Genomic DNA, 21,690 nt, shown 5'->3' on the forward strand with positions numbered 1-21,690 from the left:
TTTCTTTTTTTCTTTTCCAGTATTGCTTCGGATATTTAGGGTCTTTTGTGGTTCCATACAGATGTTAGGGTTATTTGTTTGAGTACTGTATAAACGTTGGTGTTTTCATAGGGATTGCATTAAATCTGTAGATTGCTGCTTTGCATACTGTGAACATTTTAACAATATCTATTCTTCTAGTCCATGAGCACGGAATATCTTTTCATCTGGGTCAACTTGAGTTTCTTTCATCAATGTTTTATACTTTTCAGAGTACATGTCTTTCACATCCTTGGTTAAGTTTATTCCTAGGTATTTTATTATTTTGGGTGCAATTGTAAATGAGACAGTTTTCTTAATTTCTCTGTCTCCCACATCATTATTAATGTATAGGAATGGAATGTATTTCTGTATACTGATTCTGTGTTCTGTCACCTTACTGAATTCATTTATCAGTTCTAGTAGTTTTTTGGTGGTCTCTAGGGGTTTCTAGATATAATATTTCTATATATAATATAGAAATATTATATATAATATCATCTGCAAATAGTGAAAGTTTTACTTCTTCCTTACTAATTTGGATGCCTTTCATTTCTTATCTGATTGTTGTGGCTGGAACTTCTAGTACTATGATGAATACAAGTGGTAAGAGTGGGCATTCTTGTCTTATTCCTGATCATAGGAAAAAGCTGTCAGTTTTACCATTGAGTATGCTGTTAGCTGTAAATCTTTCATACATGGCCTTTATTAGGTAGAGGTCTGTTACCTCTAAACCTAATTTGTTGAGGGATTTTATCATAAATGGATGTTGTACTTTTGTCAAATGCTTTTTCTGCATCTGTTGAAAGGATCATATGGTTTTTATCCTTTCTCTTGTTGATGTGGTGTATCATACTGATTGATTTGTGAATATTGTATTTTTTAAATGTGATTGTGAATTATTTTTAAATGTATTATAGTGAATGATTTTAAATGTATTATTGGATTCAGTGTTAATATTTTATTGAGGATTTTTGTGTCTATGGTTATCAGAGATATTGGCTTGTAGTTTTCTTATTTTGTAGTGTTGTTACCTGGTTTTGGTATCAGGGTAATGCTGACCTCATATAATAAATTTGGAAGCTTTCATTTTCCTTCTATTTTTGCAATAGTTTGAAAAGTATAAGTATTACTCTTAACTGTTTGATAGAATTCAGCTGTGAAGCTGTCTGGTCCTGGACTTTTGTTTGTTAAGAATCTTTTGATTACTGATTCAGTTTCATTGCTGGTAATCAGTCTGTTCAAATTTTCTATTTCTTCCTGATTCAGTTTTGGGCATTATATTTCTAAAATTTATCCATTCCTTCTAGGTTTTCTATTTTTTGGCATATAACTTTTCATAATATTGTCTTAATCCCTTGTATTTCTGTGGTGTCAGTCATTATTTTTCCTCTTTCATTTCTGAGTTTGTTTATTTGAGTCCTCTCCCTTTCTTATTTTTTTGGATAAAGATGTATCAATTTTGTTGATCTTTTCAAAGAACCATCTCCTGGTTTCATCGATTTGTTCTATTATTTTTTTAGTTTCGATTTGATTGTTTCTGCTCTGATCTTTATTGTTTCCTTCTGTATGCTGGTTTTTGGGTTTTGTTTGTTCTTTTTCTAGTTCCTTTAGGTATAAGTTTAGGTTGTTTGTTTGAGATACTTCTTGCTTCTTAAGGTAGGTATGTATTGCTATAAAATTCCTGATTAGTATGGCTTTTGCTGTAACCCAAAAGGTTTGAACTGTTGCATTTTCATTTTCTTCTGTCTCCATGTATTTTTTTTTTCTTCTTCTTTGATTTCTTGGTTGACCTATTCATTGTTTACTGACATGTTATTTAACTTCTATGTATTGTGTTCTTTCCAGTTTTTCTCTTGTGGTGGATTTCTAGTTTCATAGTGTCATGTTTGGGGAAAAAAAAAAATGTATGCTAGGACTTTAATCTACTCGAGTTTGTAGAGACTTGTTTTCTGGACTAACATGATCTTTTCTGGAGAATGTTCAATGTATACTTGAAAGGAATGTGTATTTTGCTGTTTTAGGATGGAATGTTCTAAATATATCTTTTAGATCTAACTAATTCAATGTGTCATTCAAAGCCACTGTTCTGTTGGTGAATCTTGATTTGGATTATTTATCCATTGATGTAAGTGTAGTGTTAAAGTCCTTTACTATTATCATAGTACTATTGATTATTTTGCTTATGTTTGTTATTAGTTGCTTTACGTATTTGGGTGCTTCCCATGTTGGATGGATAAATATTTACAATTGTAAATTCTTCCCTTTATGATTATGTAGTGTCATTCTTTGTTCTTGCTATAGTCTTTGTTTTAGGCTGTTTTCTCTAATTAAGTATTGCTACTTCAGCTTTCTTTTCACTTCCACTTACATAGTATGTGCTTTTACACCTTTACTTTTCATCTGTATATGTCTTTAGGTCTGAAATGAATGAGTCTCTTATAGGCAGCATGTAGATGGGTCTTGCTTTTTCATCCATTCTGCAACCCTCTGTCTTTTGATTGGAGTGTTTAGTTCATTTAAATTCTTAATAATTATTGACAGGTATGTACTTATTGCCATTTTGTTATTGTTTTATGGTTGTTTTGTAGTTCTTCTCTGTTTCTTCTCTTGATCTCTTTTTTTTTTCACAGTTTCCTGGCTTTCTTTTTTTTTTTTTTTAATTTTTTTTCCTGGCTTTCTCTAGTGATATACTTGGATTCATTTCTCTTTATTTTTGCATGTCTATAACCAGCTTTTGATTTGTGGTTACCATTAGGCTTATAAATAACATCTTCTGCATATACCAGTCTATATTAAGTTGATGTTCACTTAAGTTTGAAACCATTCTAAAAGCACTAACTTTTCACTTATCTCCCTACCATGTTTTAAGTATATGGTGTCATGCTATACACCCTTGTATTTTGTGAATCTCATGACTGATTTTTATAGATATACTTCCTTTATGCTTCTTTTATTATTTCTGCTTATGATCTTTTCTTTCCACTCAAAGAGTCCCCTTTACCATTTCTTGTAGAGCTGGTTTAGTGATGATGAACTCCTTTAACTTTTGTTTGTCTTGGAAACTCTTTATCTTGTCTTCTATTCTGAATAATAGCCTTGCTGGGTAGGATATTCTTGGTTATAAGTTTTTTTGTTTTTCTTTCGGCACTTTGTCTGCCAATTTAATTCTTTCAAAACCTGTGGGGCCCTATAAATCTCAGTGGAGTTTACTCTGAAGCCACATCTGTAAAACTCTTCTGACACTTGTTCCCTACCTTGGGGTCCTCCAAGAGATGGCTGCTAGACAACATTCTTTGGTTTCTTAAAGGACCTATTGATTAACTGAATCTGTGAGGCACATCTTTAATTTTTTTTGTAACTGACTAGTATGCTGTGGCAAAACCTTTGATTTTTCACCATTCTTGACAACAACAAGTTTCACAGTCACACCGTCAGCTTCTTCTCTACATAATGTTTTTCAGGCAGAACTTGTATTTGTTCTTTTCAAAGGCATTTATTGATTTTTATTATTACTTACTGTGTGGAAAGGCTAAGAATTCTCAAACCATCAAGTCCTGACATTTTTTGTTTACCAGTCCTTCCTTCTATTTATCCCTCTTATCTTCCACTTTACTATAAACAATAACAAACATGTTACTTAGCATCTTAGAATATAAGAAATAGTAATTACCTCTAGTTTCCATAGGTCAGGAATCCAGATACAGCTAACGGGGTGAATGTCTTGGTGTCTCTCATGGCTCCAATCCCACTGTCAGCCAGGACTTCAGTCATCTCAGTGTTTAACTGGAGCAGGATACTCTCACAAGCTCACTCATGTGGCTCTTGTCAGGTGTTAGGTTCTCATGGATTGTTGGCCAGAGGTATTACTTCCTTGCTATATGTGCTCTCCAGAGAGTGAGTCCTAGACAGAACCATCATCTTTGTAACCTAATCTCAGAATGATATCGCATCATTTTTGCTGTATTCTTTACTGGAAGCGAGTCAATAAATCTAGTCCACATTTCAGCAAGGATATTAATATAAGAAGAGTATGAACACCAGGAGGTGGTGGTCATTGGAGGACACTTGAATGGCTATCACTGCAGGGGTAAGCATGACAACCCTAGGTAAAATAACCACTCAGTCATTTCTTGTATTATTTATGCTAATTCTCCCCATCATACTTTCTATCTGATATCCTCGATTTTTAAAAAAATTATTCCTGGCACTCATCTCATTGTCACAAATTAGAGTTATAGCACAGACTAAGACTGCAAAAAATAGACAAAAGCAAGTTAATTCAAAAATATGTCAAAGGAATGATACAATGAGATCTGCATTTTAGAGTCAAAAGTAGGGCTAATAACAAGCCCAGTGTTGCTTAGAGCCAAAGACCCATTTAAAGATAAGAAAGGTTTGGCATAAAAGATAGGAATTAATTCATCCTTCATGAATGTGGCTTTCTAGACTTTGGAAGGCATAGAAGTAGGAGAAAATGTTAGATGGAGCAAATAATGTGACAGAAGTTTGGAGAAGAAAAATGTCTATTCTAGGAATTGTAGAGAGTTTGACAGGAGCAAGGAGAATATTGAGAGACAAGATGCTTAAATATAAAATTGAGATAGTAAGTCTTAATAGGTAGTCAGGGATGAATTTTTGACAAAAATGATTAGCCCATCTGTTCTTCTTAAAGCCACCCTACTGAGTTGACTCTCATTATGAACTGGGATTTTATTATCTTGGATTGGAGATCCTTATTATTATTCTCAAGGGCAAAGGCCCAAGACAGATCCTGGAAATGAAGCAGCCTGTGGAGTTTATCTAGTGTGGTCTACCTTTAGGAAATGTAGCCTTGAGAGTTCGGAGGTATTAGGACAAGACTCTCTAACAAAGTAAGACAAGACAGTAGATTATTGCAAGTAACTCTAGAACAGTTTGTGAATATGGCTGAATAATTATGTTAAAAATCATGGAAAGGGAGGAGCTTTATGTAAAGCTCCATTTCCCACCTAAGAGGAGCTGTCTACATGTTATCAACAATGCGACATTCTCTTAATTTGTTAATAGTAAGATCTCAGCACATGTTTTTCTTCAATGTAATTATGTTGTGCCTCTAGTTTTGTAATTAATTCCTCAATATCACTGAAGCAATCCCATTTGGTGCTTAAGAATTAGTCTGCCATGTGATGTGGTATGGAGCATTAATAATAAACAGCATTTGTGCTCAATGTCTGAGGGAAGGCAGGCCATTGCTAATGATCCTATAGGCTGCTGCTATGGACTCACACCACTGGACTAAATGACAGCTCTTCCTCTTTTCTATGACCCACAACACTCTTTGTCATGATTTTGCATGAAAAATTGAGATCATAAAATGTATGCTTTAATAATCTCTTAAATTGCTTTTGACTTAACTTTTTAAATCTATAGAGTTTAAAAAATCCAAATATTGCTTTCACAATATCGTCCCCTAATATTTATAACATGGTAAAATTCAAAATTCATTCAAATCATGTATGTTGAGTGAAGAATATGTGCAATAAATGAATGAAGCACGTATCTATTTTTAGCAGTGCTATTTTGGGACAAAAAATAAAATTAATATTTCATTTAGGCCTTACAGGTATTGATATTTTAAATACTGATTAAAATTCATATGTATACATTTATAACAAGTATTCCATAAGGAAACATATTCTACCTTCCAAGTCTAGTACTTTTTAGGAAATTAAAAAAAAAATCATATATGCAGTATTTTAAAAATGTAATCTGAGTAGGCTAAAATAAGCTTATAAATGATTTAAAATTAAGGCTCCAAGGGAAGTATAGTTAACTAAGATAAAAATAAAAGGAAATAATGCCCTAAGACATATGTGTTAAAAGTCTGAAGAACAAACCAAAGCTTATTATAAAAATATATGTTTTTAGAGCTAGGTATTTTGTAGGGATGAGATAAATTTTTTGGTTTGTTTTGTTGTTGTTGTTATTGTTTTAGTGAAATTGTCGAAGGTAGTTTATCCAATATATTTTTCTAAATATATAAATATATTTTTCTACAGTATATTTTTCTATATTTTTAACATTAAAATTATCAAAGGATAGTTTTTAGGATAATTTTTAATGTGATTATCTATTCATTAGTTTGAATAGTTTTTCCCAAGCATAACAGAAGATAGATAGCTTAGTACATTTCAATATAACAGATAACTTGTAATTATATCCATACAGTTAGATATTATGTAACTGAGTTGCCAATGCTTTCTTTACTATTATCTTTGTTAAAGTGAAAATAATTATTTTTTAAAGCATGATATATTGGTCAAGGACATGTCATACTGACTCATATGCTTACTTTTCCCACACTGTGTTTTGAATTGTGTTAACATCATATTGCTCACAGAAAATTTTCTTATTATATATAAGCTTCAAACTCAGAGTTATAATAAATCTAAAGAAATAACATAAACCAAAAACATTTCATGCTGCTTTCCTATGTAATTCATTTTTTGAGTTTCAAATACAACTTGAACATTGTAAATATCACTCACAGGGTTTGGGCAAAGACCCCATTGAGTCCTATTCTCTCACAGCTAAAGGAATCATCAGTGATCTTTGCTGACACTTCAGTATTCTGGCTTTCTCTTCTCCAAACTACCTGTAAATCCCACTCCATTTGGTGCCCCCTCCCCTTCTGAATCTTCAGCTGGTGGACTCTGTCCATTTTTATAACGAATTTGTAAATTATATGTTGACATGATCCTAACAAAAACTCTGTTGTTGCAAAGGAGAAACTAGGAAGACAAAAATGAGTTCCTTTGTTCCAAACAGAACAAACCTGATGGTTTTACAAACTACAGTAGGTAAATAATATGTCATTGATTCCAATGTGAATAATAAAGGTGTTCAGGGACTGCTCTCATATATGAGGTTTCAGTTTCCATATCTAGCAATCTGGATACTTGCCATAGTAATAATTATTTCATGTAGGTCACAAACCACTTCAAAGTAAAGAAATAGTATAATGGAAAATACTTTCAAGAGTAGTTCATGAAAGTGAATAAATGGAGTAAAAATTCATATTTTATTACATCAAAGATCATGTTTGTTCTCAACATTACAATTGCAGTGGACTGAACATTTTTGGTTTAAACATGTCTTCTCTAATTTATAGTGAATATTACAACAATGTATTAGTCTCCATCATAATCACTTGTTGGGTTGTCACTCAAGTACAGTAGAAGTTTTTTAATTACCCATAAAGCAGATTTTAATAGTTTATTTAAAAATGAATCATATTGTTTATTACAGATATCTTAAGCCAAAAGCTTTAAAGCATTAATTTAATATTTTCTTCCTCTGGAAACAACTTTTCAGTTTAGAATCTATCCTTATTTGAAATACTCTAGAAAAAACAATGGTATCAGTTACTTTCTAGTAAGTTCTTTTGGTGCTTATACTATCAAGAAAATGAAAACATTGCTAATATCCAAATGGGCAGCATTTCATTAGTTTTATCACCTATCCCATACTCAACAATGGCATGATCATATAGGTGATTTAAATGAGCAGAGCAGGCTAAGTAAGCATGTTGGAGTATAGAATATCAAACAACATGTTTTACTTACCTAAAGAAAATTCAGTTTGATATTCAAGCAGACAAATAAAAACTCTGGGTACTCAAACAGAATCAATTCAGAAATTGAGTAGAGGGAGGGGAATGGTCACCAAATTTTAACCCCTTGTTTCTATAGCAACCATTTATCCTGATCCTGGATTCAAAAGCAGAGGAAAACATGAATAACTATCCCTTATTTATCATACACTTGAAGAAATGATATATTTTCCAATAGACTTATTTTCTAATATTTTAATTGGAATATGTGCTATTATTTTGACACAATATTCTTGGCCCTCTTTTTTCTCTATTCTCTGCCTGGAATTTATTGTAATATTTATCACCAAAAATTGGAGAGTTGTGACAATCCTTTCTATTCTTTTTTTTTTTTTTTTTTTTTTTTTTTTGTAGGCGAGAAAACCAAGGTGTCAAGAGGTTAAATGCTTTATTCAGTATCCCAAAGTCAGTTAGACCAGTTTCAAAGTTTGAATATATGTAAAGAATAAACACAGAACTGACACATGATATATGTTCATGTATCACATTAATCAGCATTAATTTCTTTCAATTAAGATTGTGCTATGCTTGTTGTTTTAACTGCATTCTACATTAAGCCTGGGTGGTATTTATCTGGTAAACTACAATATATATTTTATTGACTTTTTAAGTTATTGATACTTTTAAAAAGAAATTGGAAGCGTTATTGGCAAAAGTAAATTCTAGGAGATCAAGATTGTGCTAATCTGAGATATACACAGTGATCTCTATAATCTAGCTTGCAGGATATAGTTCAGTTTTTCTTATTACCTTTTTATACCAAACCTTGTTTAAATATTCAGAACATAAAAGATGTTTCAAACAAACAATCAAACAAACAAAAACCAGGTGTATTGAAAAAGGAATTATTCGGGATCCCTGGGTGGCGCAGCGGTTTGGCGCCTGCCTTTGGCCCAGGGCGCGATCCTGGAGACCCGGGATCGAATCCCACGTCAGGCTCCCGGTGCATGGAGCCTGCTTCTCGCTCTGCTTCTCTCTCTCTCTCTCTCTCTCTCTCTGTGACTATCATGAATAAAACAAATAAAATCTTAAAAAAAAAATAAAAAAAAAAAAAAAAAAAAGAAAAAGGAATTATTCATTCTTCACAGAATTATCCCTGCATAAAATAGATACAGCAGAGACAGACATAGTAATAAGACACGTCTCTTTTAAAAGTAGTTCAGAGACTCTGGAAGCAAAGAAGAAAGGAGGTCATGAATGTTTATAGTCCAATTGGACAAACAAGATGGCTGAGAGTTGATACTATCTCTTGGTGTTGCAAACAGAGAGGTGTTAAGGTGGAAAACAACACATTTAGCTGTGTAATAATCTGTTCACTCTGACATGTGCTCCAGAAATTCTGAAAATGACCTACAGAAGCTTGTATGTAGAAGGGAATATAAATCAATATTTTTAGAAGTAGGACTTAAATACAGAAATCAAATCATGATTAAATGAAGAAGCAAGTTCTGACTTTCCCCTGTGCCTTAGTTTCCTCACCTGAAGAGTGGCCACAATAGCAGAACTTATCTGTGCTGAGCAGAATTCTAAAAGTGATCCCTGAAAACTCACATCCTTATGAAATCTCCTCTCCTTGAAGTGTGGGCGGAACCTATAAATACAATGAGATATTATTCTTGTCATTGTGCTAAATTATATGGCAAAAGGGAGACTATTTTGGTAGGCCTAATTTAATCACATGAGACCTTATAAAAGCAGAGAGTGCTCTTCAGCTGGTGGCAGAAGAGGAAATCAGAGAGTCTATACATGAAGGGGATTTGATGTACCATTGCTCATTTTAAAGTTGGAGAAAGCCATATGCCAGGGAATATCGAACTTTAGGAGCTGAGACTGGTCACAGCTGATACCCAGTGGAAAAGGGGAACCTCAGTTGTACAGGCACGAGAACAAAATTTGTCAAACCCAAATGAGCTTGGAAGTGAATTCTTCCCCCAGAGCCTGTAGAGAAGAGCCAACCCTTGATTCTGGCCCTGTGAAACAGTGAGCAGAGATCTAGTTGAACCATCCAGCACTTCTGATCTTCAGGACGGTGAGATAATAAATGAATATTGTTTTAAGCCACTAAAATTTGTGGTAATTTGTTATGTAGCAAGAGGAAATTAATGTACTATATCACAGGATTGATATGTGGATTAAATGTGGTCTTATCTAAAGCATTATTAAAAAATGTCAAGGTATAAGCACTCAATATATATTGACTTTATTTTCTTGTTAGATGTGTTATTCTGAGTAAACCGTAGACTGGGAATCTCAGGCTCCTATCTTTGAGAGAATGATAGATCTAAACCATATAATTCTTATGAATACTAAGTGATAATGCATAATTATTCATGTTTTAGCACAAATTCATGTGATAGATTCATCCCCAAAGAATGTTATTTCCCTAATCTTAGAATAATTAACAGTTATGATGGTGTAGAAAGTGAAGATTTAATTTAAGAGCCAAGACCTGGACATGGCATATAAGAGGGAAGGACAAAGAAAATCACTTGGGGGAGAATGTGTGGGGAACCAGATGAATCAAGGCCTGAAAGCAATATGGGCAAAGAAGATGGCTACATTGAACAAATGTCTTCTTTATCATTGTTGCTATTATTTAGCGTAGACTTGTAGACTTCTCAGAGATTGATTGCAGCATGCTGATCAGCATTGTTAATCTCCAACTGGAAGTGGAGGCAGTTTGTGAAACTTATTCGATTATAGCATGCTCTCTCTCTCTCTCTCTCCTTTTTTTTTTTATTTTTAAGATTTTTATTTATTTATTTGAGATTGAGAAAGAGAGCAGGAAGGTGAGAGAATCTGAAGCAGACTCCACACAGAGCACAGAGCCCAACTCGGGGCTTGATGCCAAAGTCCAGAAATCACAACCCGAGCCAAAACCAAGAGTTGAGCGTTCAACTGACTGAGCCACTCAGTTGCCCCATCCCTCTCCTTTAAAAAACATCTCTTCTGGTTTCTGCTTCTGCATGAAATAAGTATAGAAGTCATCACCACATCCTAAAAATAAGTAAAAAGCTGAACAAATTGAAAAATCTACTTTTTAGATTCATTAGAGAAATGAAGTCACAGGCCAAATCACTGCTCCAAAATTTGGTAGAGAGGCAGATAGATAGAGAGATTCACAACATACAGGAACAGAAACCTCCATGATAGTCAGTGCTAAGGGAGGAAAACCTGAACTCAAATCGATGAATTGCTGAAAGCTAGATGTGGATTAGTCTGAGTTGAAAACTCCAACGGGACCCACTCATTAGGGTGGACTGGGACACTTTTGTGAGTTTTACTTATGGGAGCTTGACTAGGTTCTCACAGTAAATGTCAGAGAAATTCCCTTACACATCTAGCAAAGGTAGGAAAAAGGAAACATTTTGAATGTGCAGGAGCACTCAGTTTTTCTTAGCAAAGACTGTCTTTAAGAGACAGTAGTTAACCTGAACTTAACATATTGGGTTTTATTAGAGCATAACTGGCCTTAGGGAAAGGGAATACTCAACTCTTGCCCACTCTAACTTTCCACGTGAGGGAAGATACATACCTAACTATAGGCCACTCTGGCCATCCTATCCCTCCTGGTGGGGTGGGCAGGTTCTGAGAAATATTTGTAGAGTTCAAAGTCCAGAGACAAAGGTTCATTACTCATAAGACTTTAGACTGCTTCCCCATTCCCCACACTTCACCACCACATTACTAAAGCCCTACTTAGAGCAGTTTCTTCTGCTCAGCATATCATGTCTGACTCTCAGAACAAAATTACAAGGCACACCAAAATGCAAAATAAAAAATGCAAAAATAAAAAACCTCACAATTTGAAGAGACAGAGCAAGCATCAGTCATGGATATGACATAAATGTTGCAATTATCAGGCCAGAAATTTAAAAATACTAGGAGTAATATGTTAAGAATGCTGATGGATAAGTGGACAGCATGCAAGATCAAGTGGGCAATTTAAGTACAGAGGTGAGAATCTTATGAAAGAACACAAAAGAAATGCTAGAGATCAAGAATACTGCAGTAAAATTGAAAAATGCCTTTGATGGGCTTATTAGTAGACTGGGCTCAGCCGAGGAAAGAATCTCTGAGCTAGAGGATATTTTAATAGAAACCTCCAAAACTGCAAAGCAAAGAGAACAAAGACTGAAAAAATATCCATAGAAACTGGCATAACTACAAAAGATTTAACATATATGCAATTGGGAACTAGAAGAAAAAAAAGAGAGAGACAAGAGAAATATTTGAAATAATAACAACCAAGAATTTTTCCAGATTCATGTCAGACTCCAAACCACAGATCCAGGAAGCTAAGAGAACAACAAGCAGGATAAATGCCAAAACAAGCAAACAGACAAAAACTACACCCAGGTGTATTGTTTTCAAATTATAGAAAATGAAAGATTAAAAAAATATGAAATAAGCCAGAGGACAAAAACACCTCACTTATGAAAGAGGAAGTATAAGAATTATATCTGACTTCTCAGAAAACATGCAAGCAAATAGCAGGAAGATTTAAAGTGTTGAGGGGAAAAAATAGGTAAACACCAACCTAGAATTCTTACCCTGTGAAATTCTCCCTGAAAAGTGAAAAAGAAAAACTTTCTCAGACAAACAGAAATGGATAGAATTTGTTACTGATAGACTTGCCTTGCAAAAAAAAAAAAAAAAAAAAAAAAAAAGTTAAAAGAAGTTCTTTAGAAAGAAGAAAAATAAGTTACATTAGAAATTCAGATCTACATAAACAAAGGAAGAACACTGAAAAAAAAAACAAGTAGTTAAAATAAAAACTTTCTTTCATATTTTAATCTAACAGATAACAGTATATTAAAAATAATGGTAACAGAAATAGATTATGTATGCTTACATATAAATGAAATTAAACCAAGTAGACAAGGGACTAGAAAGAGCAGGTAGGATTATTTTGTTGTTTAAAGTGCACTACTTTTGAAATGGTAGTGTTACTTGAAAGTGGACTTGGGGGAAGCCTGGGTGACATAGTGGTTGAGTGTTTGCATTAGGCTCAAGTCATGATCCTAGGTTCCTGGGATCTAGTTCTACAATAGGCTCTGCACAGGGAGCCTGCTTGCTTCTCCCTCTGGCTATGTCTTTGTCTCTCTCTGTGTATCTCTCATGAATAAGTTAAAAAAAAAAGACAGTAGACTTGGATGAGTGTAAATGTATTTTACAAACTGTAGGGCAATCACTAAAAACGATGAAAAAGAAAGTATAACTGATATGGTAAGACATCCAAAAAATAGAATCATATAAATTCTCAATTACAACCATAGAAGAAAAAGAGTGTAAGACAAAAAGAGGTACAAAGAAAAAGAGTAATAAACAGAATAGTAACAAGTATAATATGTATTGATCCAACTATATCAGTACTCATTTTGTTTTTTTTTTTTTTTTTTTTTTTTTTTTTTTTTTTTTTTTTTTTTTTTAAAGATTTTATTTATTTATTCACGAGAGACACAGAGAGAGAGGCAGAGTCAGAGGCAGAGGGAGAAGCAGGCTCCATGCAGGGAGCCCGATGTGGGACTTGAACCTGGGACTCCAGGATCATGACCTGAGCCAAAGGCAGATGCTCAACCGCTGAGCCACTCAGGGGTCCCTCAGTACTCATTTTGAATATCAGTTTTTAAGTGCACTGATTAAAAGACAGACTGATAGAGTGACTCAAAAACAGGTCCAAGTGTCCATTGTCTACAGGAATCCCTTTTCAAAGTACACAGATAGATAAAGATTAAAACTAAGTAGATGAGAAAGATAGACGATGATATACTAATCAAAAGAAAGCAGGAATACCTATATTAATTTCAGACAGAGCAGACTCCGAACCAAGGAAAGTTATCTCGGATAAAGAGGGGTACTACACAATGATAAAGGGGTCAGTTCCCCCCAAAAGACATGCTGATCCTTAACGTGTATGTGCCTAATAAGAGAACATCAAATACATGAGGCAAAACCTGATAGAACTGAAAGGAGAGCTAGATGGATTTATTTTCATTTGGAGCCTTCAACACTCCTCTCAGAAATTGATAGATCCACACAGCAGAGAATCAGGGAGGACATAGTTTAACTCAACCACATCATCAATCAACAAAATGTGATGGATATATATGGAATACTTCATCCAACAATAAGACAGTACACTTTCTTATGAAGCTCATGGGAAACAGTCACCAAAATAGACCACATTGTAGGCTGTAAAGCAGATTTAAACAAATTTAATAAAACAGAAGTTGTGCAGAGACTGCTCTAATATCACAATGGATTTAAAATAGGAATCAACAACAGAAAGACACCTGGAAAATCCCTAAATACATGGTGTTTAAACAATATACTCCTAAATGACACATGACTGAAGAAGAGATTTTGAGAAAAGTTCAACACAATGAAAGTGAAAACACAACTTACCAAAATTTGTGAGATGCAGCAAAAGCAGCGCTTAAGGGGAAATTTATAGCATTAAATGTATTTATTTTTTTAAAAAAGAAAAAAAAACTAGATCCATTAAACTCTAATCTTCAACCTTAGCAAACTAGAAAAAGAACAAAAATCAAAATCTGAAGCATTAAATTCAATTTAAATCCAAGTAAGCAAAAGAAAAGAAATAAAGATCTGAACATAAATCAATGAAATTGAAAACAGGAAATCAATAGAAAAAAATAAATGAAATTAAAAGCTGGTTCTTTTAAAAGATCAATAAAATTAATGTGTTTAGCCTAACTTAAAAAAAGGAGAGGTGGAGAAAGGACACAAATTATTAATATTAGAAATGAAAAAGACATCACTACAGATCCCTAAAGGAATAATATGAACAACTCTATACCCACAGATTTGATAACCTATCTGAAATGGACCATTTACTTGAAAGACAATCTGCTGAAGCACAAGGAGAAAAAGACAAGCTGAATAGACTTATATCTATTAAATAAGTTGAGTCAATAATTAACCACCTTCCAAAATAGAAAGCACAAGACCCAGATGGGAACACTGAAAAATCCTATCAAATATTAAAGGAAGATTTTATACCAATTATCTAAAATCTCTTTCAGAACATCCACGCTGAAGGAGTGTTTTCTAATTCATTTTTTAAAATATTTTTATTTATTTACTCATGAGACACAGAGAGAGAGAGAGAGAGAGAGAGAGAGAGAGGCAGAAACACAGGCAGAGGGAGAAGCAGGCTCCGTGCAGGGAGCCAGATGTGGAACTCGATCCTGGGACTCCAGGATCATGCCTTGGGCCAAAGGCATGTGCCAAACTGCTGAGCCACCCAGAGATCCCCTCTCATTTTCTAAGTCCACTATCACCTTATTACCAAAACCAGACAAAGATGTTACAAGAAAAACTACAGCCCAATATCTCTCATGAATATACATGAGATATCCCTAACAAAAAATAAGTAAATTGAATCCAACAATATATAAAGGAATTATACACCATAGTCAAATAAGATGTAATCCACATGGGCAAGGTTAGTTTGACATTTGAAAGTCAATCAATGTAATCCCCCACATCAATAAGCTAAATAAGAAAAATCACATAATCATAAAAATAGATGCAGAAAAAGCATTTGAAAAAATTCAACACACATTCATGATAAAAAATATTCTCAAAAAATTAGTAATAAAAGGGAAATTCCTCCACTTGATAAAAAATATCTTCATTAAAAAAATCTACATTTAACACCATACTTAATGAGAAACTACTAGTTTTCCCCCAAAGATCAATAACAAAGAAAGATGTCCCCTCTTACCACTGCTTTTCAACTTTGTATTTGAAGTCCTAGCTGAAAGCAATAAGAAAGAAGGAAATTTAAAAATATACTAATTAGGAAGGAGGAAATAGAACTGATTTTGTTCACATGTGGCATAATTGTTTACATAGACACTCCAAAGAATTAATAAATATACACACATACAAACAACCCTCCTGGGACTAAAGCGATTATAGAAAGGTTGCAGGATACAAGGTTAATACATTAAAATCAATCTCTTTCCTATATATGAGCAATAAACAAGTGAAATTTGACATTAAAATCACAGTATTTATATTAGTAATCTCCAAAAGTAAAATATTTAAGTATAAATCCAACAAGGTATGTACACGATCTATATGAGAAAAGCATAAGCCTACAACTGAAATGAAGAACTAAATAAATGGAGAGAAATTTCATATTCATAGACAGGCATACTCAAGGTTGTCAAAATGTTGGTTCTTCCCAATTTGTTCTATAGGTCCAATGTAATCCCCCTCAAATCACTTTGAAGATATTGACAGACTGATTCTAAAATCTGTCTGAGGGGGGAAAAGACTCAGAATAGCAACAAAATATTGAGAGGGATCCCTGGGTGACTAGTGGCTTAGTGCCTGCCTTCAGCCCAGGGTGTGATCCTGGAGACCCGGGATCAAGTCCCACATCAGGCTCCCTGCATGGAGCCTGCTTCTCCCTGTGCCTATGTCTCTGCCTCTCTCTGTGTGTCTGTCATGAATAAATAAATAAAATATTTTAAAAAAATATTGGCGAGAAACAAAGTTGAAAGACATACCACTGACATCAAGATGTAGTGTAAATCAGCAGTAATGAAGACAGCGTGGTACTGGCAAAAGAATAGACAAACAGGATCAGTGAAAGAGGATAGACAGCCCAGAAATAGACCCACGTGTACATGTATTAACTCATCCTTAACAAAGGAGCAAAAAGGCATTTACAATGGAGGAAAGATAATCTTTTCAACGAATACTGGAAAAACTGGACATCTACATGTAAAAAAGAAATCTAGGCAGGCAACTTACTTGTATTATAGAAAGCAACTCAAAGGGAATCAGTCCTAAATGCAAAGCACAAAACTATAAAAATTGCTGAAGATAACATAGAATATCTAAATGACTTTTTAGATACAATACTAAGGATATTATCCACGAAAGAAAAAAATTGATAAGCTTCATTGAAATTAAAAATTTCTTCTCTGGGAAAGACACTGTCAAGAGAATGGAAAGACAAAACACATACAGGGAGAAAATATTTGCAAAAGACACATCTGATAAAGGACTGTTATTCAAAGTATACAAAGAACTCTTAAAGCCCATCAAGAAAACAAACACGCCAATTAAAAAAAAAAAAAAATGGTCCGAATACCTGAACTGACATATCACCAAACAAGAAATACAGATGGCAAATAATCATATGAAAGATGCTCTATATCATATATCAGCAGACAAATGCAAATTAAAACAGTTAGCTACCATTATACACCGATGAGAATGGTCAGATCCAGAACACTGACAACACCCAAATGCTGGTGAAAATGTTTAACAGAAACTCATTCATTTCTGGTAGGGATGGGAAATAGGACAGTCACCATAGAAGACAGTGTGGTGTTTTCTTACAAAAGTAAATGTGCATTTATCGTATGATCCAGCAATCCAGCAATCAGACTCCTTGGTATTTATCCAAATGAGTCGAAAACATAAAAACTTCCCTACAAAAACCTGCACATGGATGTTTATAGCACCTTTACTCACGATTGCTAAAACTTGAAAGCAATCAAGCTGTCCTTCAGAAGGTGAATGGGTAAATGGTGTTACATTCATACATTGGACCTCTTTCCATGCCAAAAATAAATGAGCTATCAAGTCATAAAAGACATGTAGTGAAATTAAATGCATATTACTAAGTGACAGAAACAAATCTGAAAATATAAATACTGTATGATTCTTTTATATGACAGTCTATAAAAGGTTAACTATAGAGATGGTAAAAAGATCACTAGTTGTCCGGAATTAGTGGGGAGAAAAGGATGAATAAACAGAACGTGGGATTTATAGGATATTGAAAATATTCTCTATGATACTATAATGGTAGATGCATTCCATTATAAATTTATCCAAAATCATAGAATGTACAACACCAAGGATGAACTCTAATATAAACTATGGAGTTTGAGTAATAAACAGTGTCAAGTTTGTGAATTGTAACAGATGTATCACTTTGGTGGGGGATGTTGATAATGGGAAAGTCTATGTGTGTGTGAGGGCAAAAGTATATGTGATATCTTTGTACCATTCTCCCAATTTTACTGTGAGCCTAACAATGTTGTAGAAAAAAAAAAAGTCTAAAAACATCTCGTTTGTTTTATTCATTCAATTAGCAAACATTTATATTTATATTTAAATCCATGATGTTTTAGGCTCTGTGCCAGAGCTGGAGACAGAGTAGCATGCAAGACAGTTATAACTCCAGCCTTAATGGGAACATACATATTATTTCTGCTCTGATGAGTAGAAATGGATCTGTGGTCTCTAGTATTGTGTTCTTTTTTTTTTTTTTCTTCCAGCTCTTTAAGTTTATTTTCTTCTTGTTTTGAAATTCTATGTTAGGCTTACTCTTTGTTTTCAGCTTTTAGATTTGTTTTAAGCTTTTAACAGTATTAGAATGTTTAATGAGGCTTACATTTCTTCTAAGTAGCTATAGCAATATTAGCATCAATGAGAGGTAGGGACTATTTTTTCTGGCTTTAGAAAAGTATTCTCAGTAATCATATCCATGTATAACACCTTAATGTTCTGAATATAAGTAATGAGTTTTACAGTCAGTATTGATATTTTCTAGAACACAACTTTAGACAGATATCCTTTGGTGGTTATATGAGGCACTCATATCTGGTATGAGTTTCAGTGGCTAGAAGTAATAGCAATTGAAAAGAAAAGTGGCTATTTTTCTCCTGTCCAGTTGAAAATTTATCAGTTTTGAGTTTTATCAATAAAAGAATTCATTGGAGAAAAGTATTTTTCTTGCAAGGCAAGCAGATACTCTGAACTAAGAATTGTTCCTAAGTGTTCCTGGAAGAAATTGCTTTTTTATTTTGACTTTTTGATCAAAGTAATTTTCCATATTCCTTTGGCAATATTTGTGCTGCACGATACTATAATACTTGAAGTCTTAGTTACATAAAAATGTTTAAAATAAATAATTTCTGGACAAAGTAATAAAAAATGGCCTCTGGCCTGGATTCTCTTCTATGTGACTGTTTATAATTCCTGACAGACATACCAATCGTGAGTGATAATACCCTTAAGGTGTGTTTATGGTCTCTTAATTTCAATGATATTTCACCAATAACACCAATGATATTTCACCATTTGTGATAATTTTAGTTGCAGTTAGATAATAAATTTTCTTTGAAAAATTGGGGAGGATATCATTAAACATGTTAGCAGTAGGATACTTGTAGGATTATACAAAAAATAAAAAATACAAGTCCTAATAGCATTCATTTATATAAGAATGAGTTAATAATTTTGATTGAAAAATATTAAAGTATTTCTTTCAATAACTTACTAGCAAATCTATTATTTCTCAAGTCGTACATTTTTACTAAGGATAAAACCAAAGATTTTTACCATATCCTTTGATTCCTAACAGTCATTGAGCACTAGTCATAAAGCAGAGATTGAGTAAGAATCAATAGAAAGTACAGGAACAAGATTCTGAATGTATAAATAGGTAAAGAAATCTTCTAAATATCACAGTACTAACTAAATGAAACCAAAGGTGATCAGTGCTTAGTTATACCAAGTAAAGGGTAAAGTGAAAGCAAATCATTAGGAAAACAATGTCACAATCAAGGTGAATCTTAAAAGAGGACTTCAATTATGAAATGTGATGTTTCATAATTTTAAAAGGTAATATATTACCCAATGTATGTGGTAGGAATCAGTGAAACATCAATTTGTAGCTTCTCATGATGCTGAGGTTTTCATCAAGATTGTTGTAGACCCTATTTTACTCCATGACTTGGAATGTATCCTCAGATCTAGTTGATTTTTGCCTGTGATATGTCTTTGGATTCTGTTCATCAATGTTTACTGTCTTGCCAACTATCCATGACACCCATCTCATCTGGAACGTCACAATAGCCTTCTATTGAATTTTCACTTCCCTTGCATGCCAAGTCAAGGAAAGCTATATAATATAGTTTTAAATTGCAGCCTTTGGGTTAGGGAAAGCCTGATATTATACCATTTTTGTTATTAGTTCTTTTTGTGATATCGTGCAAATTACTTAGTGTCTCTGCAACTTGAGGATTAAAGATATCACACACTTAATATAACGATAAATATCAAATGCAAAAATGGAGGTAGAACACTTGGTGCCTGGTGGGTAATAACCAATGATTTATTTGCTATTATTACTATATTGTATAAACGTGAGAAGATACTAGATACATTTGAGCAGAAAATGACAGAGTTGGTGCTGTTTCTTGTAAGTTCTGATCGCAGAATCCTAAATAGATTGATATTAAGAAGCTTAGTTATAATCCCAGTAGAAATGTTGATATAATATTCCAGGCAGAAAGCGATTGTCCTAGCTCTGGCTGCCATATCAAAATACCAGAGAAGAATGGCTTAAAGAATAGACATTTGTCTTCCCACAATTCTGGAGGCTGGAAGTCTGAGATTTGAGTGCTAATATGGTAACTTTCTGGTCAGAACCCTCTTCCTGGTTTGCAGGTGACTGTCCTCTTGCTGCATGCTCACATAACCTCTTCTTTTTACTCTGAGAGATGATTGGAGAGGGAGGGAGGGAGGGAGGCTGGGAGACAGGAAGGGGCAGCAGTTCTGGTGTCCCTTCTTTGATCAGGGCCCATACTTATGATCCCATTTAATCTCCTTACAAGCCCTATCTCCAAATACCATCCCATTTGGATTAGGGCTTCAACATACACATTTGGGTCTGGGTGGGGTGGGGTGGCGGGGGACGCAATTCAGTCCACAGCATTAATGAAGCCTTAAAATAGAGTGGCAGTGGGAATGAGATAAGATAAATGAGAGCAATGAGTCAGTTTTGTTAGAGTGTCACTATTTGACATGTGTCTGGCAAAGGGAAGGAAGATAATCATCAAATTGAAGATGACTTCAAGATTGCTCACACAGGTGACTGGAAGAAAGTGGTACACTAACAGAAATTAAAATGGAAGGGAAGCAATTTGGTGTAGGAAGGTGATGGTTTTAGTTATCACTTTCCAGAAGGCAGTTAAAAATTCAGTCATGATATTGTGCACACTGAGCCCTGACCCTGAGCGTTCTACTGGGGCCTTAAAAATGAACGGTGAATGGAGATGGTTCTATCTTCAAGGGATTCACAGTCCAATGAAATGTTGGACTAGAACTTAGTGGAAAAGTCAGGGCTAGAGTTTGGGGACTCACACACATTGAGGTGTTAGTGGAAATCATATGTTTGGCAAAGAACCAGGATGATATATGGAGAACGCTTTGTTTAATTGTCCCAAATTATTCCAAATATTACTGTTTCACAGTAATTGTTGCATAAAACTGTATGGGGTATAAATGAAACATTTAGCAAAATATTTTTAAGAAAAAAATTAAAATCAACTGTATTTGGAAGTCAACGCAGACATTTCATGCCTCGTGAAATGAAATAAAAATTGAATCCTGATTAACACTTGTTTATAAAGGGTGGTGATGACTGTCACATGCTCCAGGTATGCTGTGCAACTACTTAATATCTGGTGAAGCATAAATCCAGAAAATATTCTGTTACCTCTTTTCTACACTTACTTTATACGTTCCTTATCTTTACTCCATAAAGGTGAAATTCCCCGAAGGAGCCCTAGTGACAGACGTGAAACAACTAAGTGTTCCAGAGTAGTCCCAGGAAACCTTGGTTAGTTCTTTGCACAAAGTGGCAGACATTCACAGCAGTTCATGGAGACTTTAGGTTTTACTTAGCTTTTCCAATAAAAATTCTACATGACCCAGGGTGAAAGTAGAAGGCAGGCTGGGATTTTACAGCAAAGGACTCAGGGAGAACAGGTCATAACTTTTGTTTAAAATGAACTTGTCAATGGGTGAGGGGGGCAGTTTGTACAGCTGCAGTAGAGACTGTGAGAACGTGTCCGACGACTTCATAAACACACTGTCTTCATTCACAATTTGAAATTGGAGTAGGGTTAGAAAACATTCCCTTCCCCCATTCTCTTCATCTTACGATGAACAGG

The 21,690-nt window shown here is 34.1% G+C and overlaps 1 long non-coding RNA gene across 2 annotated transcripts in view; it reads right to left on the minus strand.

The window, feature by feature from the left end:
• The window catches only part of LOC102152021, a 60,421-nt gene extending 40,922 nt beyond the window's left edge, over positions 1–19,499 (minus strand). The window contains exons 1-3 of one of the 2 annotated variants that reach the window (XR_005360456.1): positions 19,367–19,495; positions 9,152–9,263; positions 3,692–3,922 (exon numbers count right to left, since the gene is read on the minus strand). This is a non-coding gene — a long non-coding RNA (uncharacterized LOC102152021). Of the gene's footprint in view, positions 1–3,691; positions 3,923–9,151; positions 9,264–19,366 lie in introns of both variants that reach the window. The other variant, XR_005360457.1, reaches the window with a different exon arrangement.
• Positions 19,500–21,690: the final 2,191 nt, after the last annotated feature.

This window comes from Canis lupus, chromosome 6 (assembly GCF_011100685.1).
Source record: "Canis lupus familiaris isolate Mischka breed German Shepherd chromosome 6, alternate assembly UU_Cfam_GSD_1.0, whole genome shotgun sequence".
Lineage (NCBI taxonomy): Eukaryota > Metazoa > Chordata > Mammalia > Carnivora > Canidae > Canis > Canis lupus.